The sequence below is a fragment of the Sebastes fasciatus genome, chromosome 7, assembly GCF_043250625.1.
Source record: "Sebastes fasciatus isolate fSebFas1 chromosome 7, fSebFas1.pri, whole genome shotgun sequence".
NCBI classification, from domain to species: domain Eukaryota; kingdom Metazoa; phylum Chordata; class Actinopteri; order Perciformes; family Sebastidae; genus Sebastes; species Sebastes fasciatus.
In genome coordinates this window covers 13,701,927-13,716,118 of record NC_133801.1, presented here as the reverse complement: position 1 = coordinate 13,716,118, position 14,192 = coordinate 13,701,927, and the positions used below count along the sequence as shown (strand labels likewise).

The 14,192-nt window shown below is 43.8% G+C and overlaps 1 protein-coding gene across 12 annotated transcripts in view; it reads right to left on the bottom strand.

Annotated features, from left to right (window-relative positions):
- Positions 1-14,192, bottom strand: part of mecom (MDS1 and EVI1 complex locus) — a 153,424-nt gene that overhangs the window by 91,548 nt on the left and 47,684 nt on the right. The gene's annotated exons all lie outside the window — the stretch shown is intronic.

Below are 14,192 nucleotides of genomic sequence, written 5' to 3'. Positions count from 1 at the left end.
TTCTCAGAAAGCACCCACATACACCTTAAACTCCTAGAGAGGTCCAAAAGGCTCATCACTGGGATGCGAGAGAGGAGGGGGGAGGAGGTGAGGAAAAATGAGGAGGAGCGAAAGTGGACCTGAGTGCTGCCTGGTCCCACCCCGTGGTAACGATGGGACATCCTTTACTCAGATGACAGTGAGAGTGGCAGGCCTATTTGCGCGGCCGCCGGCGCGCTGTGACGGATTGGACAGACAGAGCGGTTGGAGGCTGCGTGGAAATGACAGGCTGCATTTCCATTTGGGTGAAAAATCTGGCTAACGTGGCCAACGTGGCTGGCTGGCTGGGTGAGGAGAGGAGGGGACACATGGGCTGGACAGCCTGTCTGCTGTGTTCTTGGTCAGTCTACTTTTCAGCCTGTCTGTCTCTTTGCCTCAAATTTCCCTGTCAGACACATGAAAGTATGGCCCAAGCATTTAGTAAAATTATTTAGGGCCGTAACTAATGATTATTTTCATTGTCGATGAATCTGTAGATTATTTTCTCGATTTATCGATTAGTTGTTTGGTCTATAAAATGGTGAAAAATGTCGATCAGTGTTTCCCAAAGCCCAAGATGACGTTTTCAAATGTCTTGTTTTGTCCACAATTCAAAGATATTCAGTTTACTGTCATAGAGGAGTAAAGAAACCAGAACATATTCACATTTAAGAAGCTGGTAATTAGAGAAATTTCACTTTTATTTCTTCAAAAATTACTAATCATTATTATTAATTCTCAAAACAATTTATCGATTATCAAAATAGTTGGCGATTAATTTAATAGTTGACTACTAATCGATTAATCGTGCAGCTTTAAAAAATATTTACACACCTGATACTTGTGTTTAACGGGATTTTCTATGACACCCATGTCTATAATGCATTATAAACATACTTATAATGCATTATAATCTGCTTATAGCACTGTATTATCATAGTTGTATGCACTCATGCTTTATAACAATAATCATAACACATTATAAAGCATTTTATAAGGTCAAGTATCATAATAATTTATAATGGCTGGTTACTCACTGACATCTTTTTTTGCAAGCCCATGCCTGTAATGCATTATAAACATACTTTTAAGGCATATAGTGTATGATTATAATGGCTTTATACAAATATTATAATGTATTGCAACTATGGGAATTATAATACATTATGATCGCTGCAAAGAAAAAGTAAGTGAGTGACCAACAATTATAAAGTATTATAAGTCATTATAAAATGATTTGTAATGTGTTAAAGCATTATGAATATTTATGAGTGCTTATAACTGTAATTATACAGTGCTATAAGGAGATTATAAGTATTTTATAATGCATTACAGACATGGGCGTCATAGGAAGTGTTAAAGAATTTTCATTTAAAGTACTTGGTGACAGTAACAGTCCCAGAAAATGTATTTGTACATATTAAATTTGATATAGTTAAAGATAGGTAGTAGCTGCATACTATAGGTGCAACATATATAATTACCCCACACACAGTCCCACACATGGGAGTAATATGTTGTCTATAGTGCATGTGCAAGGAAATGTGTATGTGAGTGTGTGTATGACTCAGTGTGCTTGCAGAGCTGTGCCAGCCCCATGCTGTTGGATTGAGACAGACATGGCAGAGGATTATGGGAATTAAGCATATCAACATATTTCAGCACTTTGTAACGGCTTCTCATAGACACTAGAATAACACACCATTTCATATTCATCATTTAACACAAACACAAGACCATCCACTAAGCAAGCAGCCTTCCTGTGAAAACTTTTATGACTAAAAGGCCTGGGTTCGGGGACTTATTTCACCAGCGGGTGGAAAGACAGACTTTTTGCTGAGGTGGACAGCTCGCTTCTCGGAGAAGAGGGGCAGCGAAGTATTATTCTCCAAGCAAAACCCGAGGGTTTTGTGTGTGAGAACGGCTTGAGGAATGTTCATCCTCACGCCTCATTGGTGTTCTCATTGCTGCGCGCAGATCGAGCACTGGAGATGGGACACCCTAGATTTACGGGACGTGTCAGAAGCTTCACATCCTCGGCCCCCCTGGGGCCAATCTCCTGTCTTGATCTGGCCTGCAAGGAAAACAGCCGTCCCTCACAGGCTGACAGTGAGGTGGAGCCATCCAAACACACGGGGAGGACGGAGACTGGTGGAAATGAGGAATGTAAAGGAGGGGGGGAGGGAAGGAGGGATGGAGTGATGGAGGGAGGCCACCTTTGGCGAGGGCCGCCGCAGCTCTGGCAGTCAGATTCTTCACACATCACTACACAGTGATGAAATCGCCAAGTTGGGCTCCTGCAGAAACTGAAGGCTGATGACTTTATCTTAGCGAAGCGACGTCAACGGGAAGTTTCCATGGAGACGTGTATAAATAAACAGTGGCTGATCTGATCAAGACCTGCTGTTCAACAGGTGTTCACATTCAGTAGCTATTAGCCGTAGCTCAGTCAAAGCCTTATTAAGCGTACTTAATAGAAGAGGAAGAAAGAGTGTGCGTAAACTCTCTCTTTACCCCACAATCTTTCTCGGCGTCGCTCATAAACCTCAGAATCCTCAAAGAGAGGAGAAGTTCGAGCTGCCTAAAGCCCACAAAGGCCTTTTTGTCCCCTGCAGGAACTGGTAGCTGTTCAGGAAGTGGAGCCCGGTGCCAGCAGGATGATTTATGGCTCTGTGTCCTGGGTGGTGGTTGGACCTGGTCCCACTGTCACTCAGGGCCAGAGAGAAGCACCGCATGGCCCAATCAGAGGCTGCCCAGAACTCTTAAAGACATTACAATGCCTGTCATAAAGTGGCTCGGAGGAAAGGGAAGCAGCCATAAAACAGCTTGGAGAAAGAGAACAATCGGAGGAGAGAGTACGGATGACACGATCCCTGCTCTCAGAGACTCTGGCCTGGTCTGTCTTGGCATCCTCTCCTCTCCTCTCCTCTCCTCTCCTCTCCTCTCCTCTCCTCTCCTCTCCTCTCCTCTCCTCTCCTCTCAAAGCCTAATTCGGCTGAGAAATTGATTTAGCAATTTTTTCCTCATCTGTGCAGAAGACGCTAACTCGTTAGGACTTCACAGGGCTTGCCAGGACTGGAGACAACAATTAGTTTGTTGGAGATGTCAGAAATGGCCACTGAGTTTTGCAGGAAGAAATCCTTTGTGACGGATCGGTGCTGACAGCGCAGGCCCGGCGAGGAGGGAGCGACGGACTCCCAGAGCGCCCCTGTGTAGCGGAGGAACGTTTGGGCTGCATTAACCCTTATCTGTGAGCGCCGACGAAACAAAGTTCCCTCACAGACTACCTGCTGTAGCCTGGAAAATCCTATTACAGACTGCAGGGGGACACTTGGGAACGGTCCACCGGGAAATCTGTCTCCCTCGGCACGTACCAGAGACAGGACATCGAGTTCTCTCTCCACCTTCTCGCCTCATTCTGCCTCTCTTTCATTCACTCTGACTGATTTAGTCTCTCTCTGTTGTGCTCTTCTCTCCCCTTTATCCGTCTTTGTCCCTCTTCTGCCTCATCCATCACTCTTGTTTTCACCCTGTCTGGTTGTCTAGTTTTTGCCTATCCTATCTTCTCACAGACTGCCCCCCTCAGCCGCTATGCATAAGCATGTTTTAAGTTCCTTTTTCATCCCCTCCACTCTCTCCCAGGAGGAGAAACACTATCTATTCCCCACCATCTTTGCATGAGTGAGCTGCATTTATCTGTGGATTCAAGGGTGACCGCCATGTGTAGAGCCCCGATCCCCCTGCCCCACGCTAAAGTTTAGAAAACTATAATGCAAAACACATGAGCATACATTATGCCGGACGTCTAATCCAATATATCCCAGAAGCATTCCCTTTTTATTGCTCAATTTACATCTTCAAACAATGAACAATGCAGGGTATGAAAAAGATACCCTGCAAAAGCTGCCGTAATGCAGTTAGAATAACATTCCTGGAGTCACCGTGAGTGTAAACAAGAAATGTAACTCTGCAGAACACAAATGAAGTCTGATTTGCAGCATGTGTAGCCTACAGTGCAGCATGGAGAGTTCACTTTAGAGAAAGCACTTGCAGAAGAGTAGTAGATATTATGTTTTGTACTTTGCTGTACCATTACTCTATCATTTCTGAGCTGTACGAGCAGGTAGTCTTTCCTTCTTTCAAAAGATATTTGTCACTTAGTTCTCATGATTTAAAAGGAATGCATGTTTATTCTGGGTATAATTAAACATCACCTATTGCAATTATGCAATGACAGAAATTGATGGACTGTATCATTATTATGCAACCTGAAAGCAATTACAAAACACTTATTGACCAGGATGTGATCGTGGGTTATTACCGCGGTAATTAACCCCATTAAATACAAGAGCCGCGCTAATTTAAAATGTGACCTTCAAACACTGTACAAACTATTAACAAATACACTGTTAGTTAATTGGCGCTGGGTGATACAGTAGGCCAAAAACACCGGCTGGTCTCAGGTGTGTGTGGGCCGGAGCGCACTGTTGTGTAAACCACAATGACGGAAGACATATTCAAATCTTACCCCATATTAAAATACCACATTACAAGTAAAAGTCCAGCATTCAAAAATTCCACTAAACGTACAATAATACAATTTCACAAAAGTACATCAGTGTTACCAGCAAAACACACTTTAGGTATGAAAACTCATTATGCCAACTTGCCCTTTTCAGGGCATTATATTCTCATATATGATATCATTTGATTATGCTTACTGATACATTAAGGTAAAAGCAGGATTTTAAGGTTGTAGCTGGTTGAGGTGGAGCTAAATTTACCTACTCCTGGTGGGTAGTTCAGTTTTATTTATAACAATGCGTCATATTTTATGAACCAATCATGTATTTATATGTGAAATATTGATCTGAAAAGCACTTTGTAACTATGCAGGCTGTTCTCATAAACCATTCGTAGCTATACCTAAAGTTAATGCACTTTAATTTGTGTAATATCCACAAAATAAATTTGTATGTAATCCCCGTAATCATGAGGTCGGGGTGGATGAGTGGGTCAAAATACACCAGCCTTTCACCAGGTGATCGGTGTTCGTACCCCGTGTGAAACCAGAAGTCAACGTTGATTAATTTGTCACGTAACTTCCGTACTTAAGTTACGCCACTTCCTGTATTAAATAATAACGATCTTTTCCTAAACCTAACAAAGTAGTTTTGTTGCCTAAACGTAACCAAGTTGTTTCCTGTGAAGACGGAAATTTATTTTGAAAAGACTGTATGCATGTGACGAGCGGAAATCGACACGTGCGTCACGTGTTGCTGGACATTCATAGAAAAATGAACACAAAATGAGGAATAACTTTTCCAAAGATATCTTACGAACCGTTGTATGAGGATACGTTGAACTATGGCTGTCAGATAAATAGGTTAGCTTAGGTGAAGTACTTGAGTAAATGTACTTTATTACTTTCCACCATGGTAAAGTAAACACATAGAGGTAAAATCCAACATGAATCATACCATATAAATTCATAGTATACAGATGGTATGTAGGATCACTTCAATGACCTGTATGTTACTTTACATGCCAACAAGAAATTAAACTATAAAATTTAACAAACACTGCTGCTATTAGTAATAATACTGTCAATACTGGTAGTACTAAGAGAGTGAGAGGTACTACATCTGTGACATTTATAGACTAAAGTATCCATCAGTCAGTGCAGACGTGACATACTTATTTATCTTATCATGTAATAATGTGTGTCAGGAGGCGGGATGCCATCACCTCCCATGTAACACCCTCCCTGAGCAACCTGATGTGGTCCTCCCTCCTGTCAATCAATCGCTCCTCAGCAATCTTTGGCTTTTTTGCACTTACTCCCAGGCCACATCTGAGGGGACCAGACAGGGCCAGCTCACAAATATTGACTTTCCAATAACATGAGAGTGCACAGCAGCCTATCATATGGCTCGAATTAAAGCATTATGACATAATAGAGTGAAGTCGGGGTTAAGACCTCATTACTGCCACCCGGGGCCTCTGCTTTCTCTCTCTCCAAACCTGGCAGCTCTCAGTTATGGTTTTGGACCTGCTCCACTCTAATTGGAGCGGCAATATGGAGTAATTGGAAGAGGGGTACGGTGTTACAGTGCTCAATGTGGCCCGGCCGGCGTTTTTTAGCGCTTAACCCAGTAATAAGCTCTCAAACCAGACCGCACCGTCCCATTACCCTTTGAACTGAGACAGAGGAGAGATTTAAACATGTGAGTGAACACACACACAGAGCAGCACACTCCATACATGGATACATAAGTATATGGAGATTGTGTGTGTGTCATAATAGCCGTGAGAGAGTGAGGGAGAGTCTGGCGGAGGCTAAGAGGACAGAGGGCCGGGCCCTGTTTGCGCAGCTCTGACCACAGACACAGAGAAAGTGGTTTCGTAGAGCAGTATTAGCTCTTGATTATTTGCGTTAACCGGTACTTAGATTTACTGCCTGGGTAATGCGATCTGACTGGTAGTTAAGCACTAGCAGCAACTCGGGGCAGGAAAGCCAGGACAGAGTTGCTGTTTCCCCGGACTGGACCAATAAAAAGCCTGCAAGCTCTGCCCCCGAGTCGCCGTTTCTCCCTCTCTCTAACCCTCCCCATTGGGAAGACATTTGGAAACAATCAGTAGTGTGTTTTAAGGGAAGGCCCTTCCCCTATCAATCCCCCTAGATAAGGTATCTATGAGCCTGGCTCTGTGGCCCCGCACACGGAATTCATCACCTCTGTTTCCTGTATGCTGTTTAGGGGTCCCCTCATTTTCACTCCTATCTGCGCAGAGTGCAGGGGGCACATTTTGTGTGTGCGTGTGTGTAAACCTGGTGTATATTTGTGGGTGCACATACACATTCCAAACACACAATGCTGATTTTTATGTGTGTATAAATGAATAACAGCACTTTTTTCTCTGTAGACAGCTGACGAGGTGCGTTTGATTCGACTGCTCCGATCCTGGGTGGAGTCAGTAGCACATTCCCTTTACTCCTTTTCCTGATGTTACCTCAGTACTTTCACCACATTTACTGCCCTATTGAGTTGTAAAGTAATAGGAGGTTGTTTCACATTTTTACTCAAGGGGTTCACTCACAACAGTCTGACCTTAAAAAAATAGCTCCGAGGCTCTTCGGTCGGCAACATAAAAATCTAAATTCTTGCGGTGAAATGAATTCAAGCTGGTGAGCTTTTGCTACATGCCACCCTCTCCTTCTCTCATTTCTCCTTTTACTTCCCATTTCATAACAGAGAAATGCCTCAGAAACAATGGGCTTCGACACTGACTTTGAAGCTTCCTTGTTTCCCGGCAAGTCTCGCCTGTGTACATCTTCCTTATTGCTTCTATAACAGCTGAGGACAGATGGCGTAAATGTGTGTTACAAGGCAGTGGTGTTTATATCGCGCCGGCGAAATCGATGCACCTGCATATAAATTCCATTATATCTGTGGCTGTCTAGACGTTTGTCATTGTGTTATTGAGTTTGCCCTGCGTGTGTTTCCGATCAGATCAGCCTCCTTTCTTTCAGTGCGTTATGTGTGTGTTTTGTCTCCCACCGTGAGCTATCAGCTAGTCAGATTTTTGTCTGCATCCCGACAGCCCCCCCCCCCCCTCTGAGCTTTTCAAACAGGTGAACTCCTTCTTCCTCATCCCTCCTTTTCCCAACCTCCTCTTTCAATCAAACAAGTCCGTCCATTCACTTCAGATCTAATAAGGCCCGTGACCTTTGCCCCGCTTGGGTGGACCCCTGACGAGAGCCTCCTTCACCTGGTATTGTGCTGCTGGCTACACCTTCCGACTGGCATAGCCCCCACTCACGCCCGCCTTTGTCCTTCTGCAATTCACTCTGACTTTGTTCAGTTAGTTAACCTAGCTTCCCCTCCCTGCTGGGAACTCAGACAGAGAAAGAGGGAGGAGGAGGAGAAGGTGGAGGAAGAGGGGAGGGGGGGTCAGCGCGAAGGAATGAGGGGGAAATCAGAAATTTGTATAGTTTTTTTTTCGTCCTCTTTAACCGGGAGAGAAGAGTAGCCTCCAGACAAAGTGGAGGATTTGACTGACCCTGTACTCATAATATAGGGGAATCCTCTCACACTTTATCTCACACTCTCTCTTTATGAATGTGCCTCATCTCCTCTCGCTCCTCTCCTCACATGAGATTAGAACATCAGTAGCACCCGCCCCCCAAAATACACACACACACACAAACACAGGCCTCAACCAGCACCAACAAACAACAGATTAACCCAAAGAAAGGGATTACCAATCAACTGAGAGGCAGGGAGACGGACCCCCAGCTTGTTTTGTCTTTGGGATGTTTGAATGGACATCACTCCCTGTCCAAGACAATCAAGCTCCGGTTACACTGAATGGGGAGCTCATCTCCCTCACAGACACCAGGAGACACAAAAAGCAGACACAGACACACGCGGCTGAAGGCATTATGGGGCTGCACACTCTGCACCGTGTGAAGGAAGTTAGAGGCCAGGGGTGTTTTGGTAGCTCAACAGGTTAAGCACATTACATTTACTCACCACGATTGGGGCCAATTCAATTCGATCAATTGTTGAATTGATGTAATAGAAACATCTTAGAAACACATATGATATTTTAGACATTTGAGATGACTGCGCTGATCATAGTAAAGCAAAGCAGGAAAGACGTGGGCTACCTCCAGGTCTGAAAGGTGAAGCCAATGCAGAAGTGCCTTAAACTTGCATTCTTTCTAATAGCAAAGAAGTCTGATTGTATAGAAGTCTATGAGAAAATGACCCTACTTCTCCCTTGATTTATTACCTCAGTAAACACTATAAACATGAGTTTATGGTCTCAATCGCTAGTTTCAAGTCTTCTTCAATACAGCATGATGTTCATTTAGTAAATCATGGTCCCATTTACAGTCAAATAGACTATAAAGCAGGGGATGCTTTAGGGCGTGGTTACCTTATGATTGACAGGTCGCTACCACGGCGTTGTCCGGTCTGGGAGTTGTCCGTGTGTTCGTCTTAGAACTTTAACCCTTTCACAGTGTGTTTTCCGTTCATGAAAGTTAATTGTAACATTTTTGGTTGCCTAAAAAAGTCTTATTCAGCGTTTGGTTGTATTTAGCTCCACGCTCTCGTGTCACTTCTTTTTGCAAAAGGCCAGGATAACTAAAAACCAAGATGGTGACGGCCAAAATGCCAAACTGAAGGCCCCAACACTGCAGTCCACAAACCAATGGGTGACGTCACGCTCACTACGTCCACTTCTTAAATACAGTCTCTATTAACATTTTGGTCACCTAAAAATGTCTTATTCAGTGTTTGGTTGTACTTAGCTTCACCCTCTTGTTTCACTTCTGGTTGCAAAATAACAAGATGACGGCAGCCAAAAACCAAGAGGGCGACAGCCAAAATGCCAAACTTCAAAGCGGCATTCCACAAACCAATGGGTGACGTCATGTTGACTATGTCCATTTCTTATATACAGTCTATGGCCTTAACACTTCTGTGTTTGTTGTGACTGCTCAGCTTCTAAGCAGGACAATGACAAGGCACTCCTGAATACTAACTGCTAAAGACTTCATTAGAACATTGGAACTATATAGAGAGGTAAAAACCTACTTCAGTCCGTCCTACACTCTCAGACCAAATCCAGGAAAAACCTTGTGCCCATGACCATATTCACTTTTAGCCCCAACCCCCAGCAGTTATCCTACCCTCAGGTCTACCCAACTACATACTACTACAACTACTACTACTACTAGTCTTACACAGCTCAGAAGTGTAGCTGTATTTACAATTAAAACAGGTATAATTAGAGGACATGTGTTTCCTCTGCAGCACAGCTCAGCAGTCTCTTGTCCAGAACATTCAGTCTACATGGTGACACATTTCCCTCCTCACACTATCCGGTCACACACAACAGATTTTAATGATCTTTATTGTCTTCTTTACAATTCATTAAGTGCCAACGAGACCCGAGTGTGTGCTGTGAACGGCTCCTCCATAATTACATACAGTGTCTCCGCAGCCAGTCAGTGCTCTTCTCATGAGAGAGAACAGGTCCCACAATGATGTCAGCGCAGCCGTTGTATTCACGCAGCACAATGCATTGACAACCGCCATTCACATCGCCTTTGCAGACGCGGGACTTTTTCACTTTGAATTTCTTGAAAAAAAACAAAAAAAAAACGATATGTGTGTGTACGTGTGTGTGAAAATGTGAAGATGTGTGTCCATTGAGAGGTGCGTGAGTGACAGAGGGGTTCATCCCTAGCGCCTGCCTTTCTAAGCGCTGCTGTGGGCAGGGCCATCTCCGCTGACAGTGGATGGGATGTGGCAGGGGCTCGGGGATTAAGGGGCTTTTAGGAGGACCAAGAGTGGCTCTTTCTCCCTGTGACAGAGAGAGGTGACAGGCCGTCAGCGCACAGGGGACAGGCGGACAGCCAGCCAGAGACATCTGCATTCATTCAGGACAGCGGCTTATCCGTGCACAAAAAAACACGCCCTCTCGAAACGCCCTCCGTCCACGCTCTCACACTCTGTCTTACACACGCACGCACGCATGCACACACAAGAGCGTATGTGGACACACATAAACTCTGATCCCGGGATCGACCTTCCCTAGAGTTCACACTGTCTGTACATATAAAAGGCAAAATGGCAAAAGCAGTAACTACAGTTGAATTACAGTTGCAAAACTACTGGAAAACGTTGTATTCTTTTGGTTGTTTCCGCTTTTTTTAAATATAACGAATCACCTGCTGGCACGTTAACCACACTCTTTATAAGCTATAGTTTCATCATTTTGGAATCTCAAATTGAAAGTGTCTAATCCAACACTAATACAAAAACACTAGGACTGTCCTCGACCAACGAAATTCTCAGTCTACTAAAACTCATATGAATTTGTGAAATAATCGATTAGTTGATTTAATCGACATATCCTTAGAACTGAGTTACTCCACGAAGAATCATGCAAAAGCACCACTTTAAAACTTATGTTTACCAGAGATGCTCGATGCTTAATAAGTCATTCAGCATAAAAAAAGCATGAAAAACGACTAATCGACTAAAGAAATCTTACTCATCTAAACATTTAATCGACTAAGAGGGGGCAGCCCTAAAACACACGATGCAAACTTGTTTATTTTTCTCAGTAGATCATTAGAAATGCAAGGTTTACAGCTGACAACAGTTTAAATGATGGGTGTCCTCCTGGCCAGGCAGCTGCTTCTCCTCCTTCTATCCTCCCATCCTCTCATGACCGGGAGGTTCAGGAGACAGGCAGAGCCAGGAAAGGCCCAGCCCAGCCACCTAATCCTCTACTCCCATTCACCATCCCTGCTAATCTCCTTCACCACCTCCCCACCACCACCACCACCACCACCAACACTATCGCCTCCACCTCCACCTCCGCCTCTCACTCAAGAGGTGCACAAAGGCCCTAAAGCGCCCCTGTCCCGCCCCGCTCACCATCACCACCCCTTCTCGCACCCCTAACCTGCTCCGCCCATCGCTCCTACAGCAGGAGGCACCCAGTTTTCTAAGCCCAGGACCCATAATCCCGTGGGGCTGCGCGTTTTGGGTGAGCCCAAAGGCTCATTGAGTGCTGGATAACTCTCTCCCGGACTCCCAACTCTCTGTCTTATTGTTGCCGCTGCTGAGAAGAGGACGGACACAAATGGAGTTTGAATTTCAATGTGCCTAACGACTCAGAGAGAGAGACAGCAGAATATGGACTGGAGGGCATCCAGGCGTTAAAGAGTGTTTTCAAGGAAGCCATGGAGAAATACATGCAAATACTGTGGGCTAGTGCAGGCTACCTCATCCCCATTCTGGCACAGGGAAGATGGGATGCAATATTTTACAGTTCATGTTCTTTCATCCATTATTTAAGTGAAATTATTAAATAAATTCTGGGATAACAAATTGAGTACTTAACCCTTATTTATTTTATTTTTTTCATGTGCTAAACTTTGGTAATAAAACGGGTCATCAGCTTTGTTCCGGTCGGTCCAAAGGAGACTTGGAGTATTCACCAGGGTTGAAAGGTCACTTCACTTTCCATTTAGATATTCAAAGTCAGCTGGATTTATTTCAAAACTCCCATTCTTCTTGTATTAAGTGTTCATTGTTCTATTTTAAATTAAGGGTGGGAATCACCAGAGGCCCCACGATATGATAGTATCATGATACTTAAGTTAAGATGTTATTGTGATTTTAATCATTTTGCAATATGCTGAGTATTGCGTTATGATATATTACGATTTATTGCCTTTTTTCAACTGCAAATTATGCAGTTGCTGTTTTATCTAAAAAGATACACTTTTCACTTTGTTCATCTCTGAGTTTTCATTCACGTATCTTGAGATCAGAGGTCAAGGGACACCTTTGAAAATGGCCATGCCAGTTTTTCCTTGTCAAAATTTAGCGTAAATTTGGAGCATTATTTAGCATTCTTGACATGGTTGGTATTAATCAATTCCTTGGGTTTTGTAGTTTCATATGATACCAGTATCTTCAGTCTAGCTTTAAGACTGAGCCCGCTACAACATCTGAAAGAAAGAATAGTGGCCGGATTGTTAAGAGGTTAAGAGTTTATATAATATAAGATCAATTCTTGACGTCTCAGTATCGATACAATATTGGCGCTTAAAATATCGCAATACTATGCTGTATTGATTTTCCCTCCAGCCCTATTGTAAATACAAATTCAATTAAATGAATTCCTAATTAATAAATTGATAATTTGAGTTAATAAATCCAGTCTAGTTTCAGTTTACATTTAAATTATTTTAATTGAAAGTAATTCTCTTACTAATCATAAATCATAAACTTACTAATAGATTTGTCTCAGCTCACAAACACACACTCACACAGTGAGCATCACAACTACCGGCACAGTCAGCACTCCAGTTCTGCATACGACAGTGCAGGTGAGCGTCTCGGCCTGACAGACCCCTCACTGCTGCCTCTCTACCTCTTATTTACCGAAGCTATCTTTCCCATAAGTCACCATTCCTGTATTCATAAAGCATCGTGGACGCCGTAACTCACTCTTCCCCTTTATGAATAAAGCCCCCAAATTTATGGTGATGGCTCTGAGGACCGGTGGCCTCCCTGGTGACAAACTTCCCCCAGTCTGTCACCACTGGCCCGGGCCGCTCAGGGCCCTCCATCAAACGCTCCAGATGGGAGCGCCACTTTAGCGTTCCCCCGGTCGGTGACATCACCTCGCTGCGCCGCACGGAATTGATGATGAAAGCAAACATATCTATCTTAACTCACATTTGCCAAATCAATTTTATTTTTACAGACCCTCCGCAGGCTTATTGGCATATTGACGGTTTGCAGGCGGGAGGGGGAGGAGGGGGGTGAGGGATGGTAAACGGGTGGGCATGGGAGACGAGGGGGGAGGGTCAGGAGGGCTTAATGGCGTTTACCATATTTAATGCAGAGGGATGTCATCACTGAATATCCATTCTGAATAATGTGGCATTTCATCATAAATTCTTTACAACTTATTTACTTAATGGAAAGAGTTATGGCTCGCTGTCAGGGTGGTAATTAAACATTGTGATACAGTGCTGCCTCGCCAGGATCCCATCTTTCCCCTCAATCCCCCCAACCCGCCTGCCCCAGACACACACACACACACACACACACACACACACACACACACACACACACACACACACACACACACACACACACACACACACACACTCTCACATCCCTGCTCCTCAGCTTTTTAAATACATATTATTATTCAAGCTCCCCATAAATTACCACCGGATTAAAATTCATGAAACCTCTTTTTCCTTTATTTCCTTCCCTGGGAAAAAGAATAACCCAGAGAGCTCGTTCAACCGGCTGTAAATCTCTTAGAGAGGGACAGAGACTTTTTTATTAAGATTATGAAAATGGGCAAAAATGAAGAGTTTTTCCTCACTTCAATTTAAGAGACATTTATATATTGCGTCTCACCCCCGGCAGTTGATAATGAGGGAGAAGTTGGAGAAATGTAGTCCAGAGTGAAAAAAAAGAAGAAGAAATTTATTTTGATTTGGTCCGAGCCAAAACCACTGAGTCAGAGCTGATGGGCTGGAGTAATGCTCTGTGATGCAAACCCAACGAGCACCGGTCCAAATCCAAAACTATTTATATGAGCCGAATGTTGACACTCTA